Source organism: Aplysia californica, unplaced genomic scaffold, assembly GCF_000002075.1.
Source record: "Aplysia californica isolate F4 #8 unplaced genomic scaffold, AplCal3.0 scaffold00141, whole genome shotgun sequence".
Classification (NCBI taxonomy): domain Eukaryota; kingdom Metazoa; phylum Mollusca; class Gastropoda; order Aplysiida; family Aplysiidae; genus Aplysia; species Aplysia californica.
In genome coordinates, this window is record NW_004797411.1 from 196107 (window position 1) to 197436 (window position 1330).

Here is a 1330-nt window from a genome sequence, read left to right on the forward strand (position 1 = left end):
TTTCCCCCCAAGTCGACTCAAGGCACATCCATCAGAGTGCACGCTGCCTCAACACTCCATGCCAACCAGGTCCACACCCGGCCTTAGACGGATATACCGCTTGCCAGCAGAAAGAAGGAAATTATAAATATTCCATAAAATAATCCCCCTCCTCCCCCGCCTCCTTGCCCCCTCGGGAACGGAACCCATGTTTTTGCGTGAGACGAGAAAGAGACTAAATCTTTAGGGACGAAGCGGACACACAATAATGCTATGTCTGATCAGCAGCAGACCAACGGTAATGTTGCCATTGGGCTCATTGCGAGCAATCATACATACTGTAATAACACTAGTTTGCATAATTCATAGGATGTGCTTTGTTGCCTGACCATTTAAGTTTCAGATAAGGAAAACAGTTGAAAAACCTGTAAGAATAACGAAGCTATACTTCTTCTTTAAAGTGCCCCCCCCCCCAATCAGTACGAGCTCAAATGAAAAGAAGGTGAAACGGTTTAGGTTTAACTCCTCTATTACCGCTGTTAAGTTATTTAAGAGGTGGGACCCTTGAGTTTAACGTCGAGTCCTTTTCCATGGACACAAAGTCGGACCTAGCTGAGGCTCGAACCCCCGAACCCGCAATCTCACGATTACGAGTCCAGTAGCCTAACCACCTAGAAAGTTGATCATTACAATACAGACCTTAAAGCGGTAACTCAAGCAGTCAGGGTGCACCAAGGGCTGAACGTGAGAATGGCTGATTTGATGAATGCTTATCTGTAAGCCTGACTGTATGCCTGACCGCTATACCACAGACGCCGATGATGAAAGGGAAACAGTCAAAGACACTGATTGGTGGCGATTGGTAAGGGTGCGGGTGGGGTTTGGTTGGGGGTTGTGGGTGAGGTTGGTGGTGGGGTGGAGTGGGGGAAAGAAATTATAGTAAGTCAGTATCACACTCGATCTCTGTTTGTGTGTCTCTCTCTGTGTCTCTTTCTGTGTCTCTGTCTCTGTCTCTATCTATCTATCTATCTATCTATCTATCTACCTATCCATCTATACACACACTGAGAGAGAGAGGTAGATAGATAGATAGATAGATAGATAGATAGATAGATAGATAGATAGATAGATAGATATATCCCTATCACACTTATAAATTAGTAAGACATATTTTACAGTTTACTTGAAGCCAGACGCATAAACTGTGTCTCTCCTTTGGAGTATATCAACAAAGTCAAGATCTGAAGGTAGGAAAGTTAAGTAGTATTGGCAATTGACTTCCTCTATGTCTACCATCCAGACAAAGCTTTGTCCAGCAAATTGTTTTTAATGGTCTGTCAAGACGAAATGG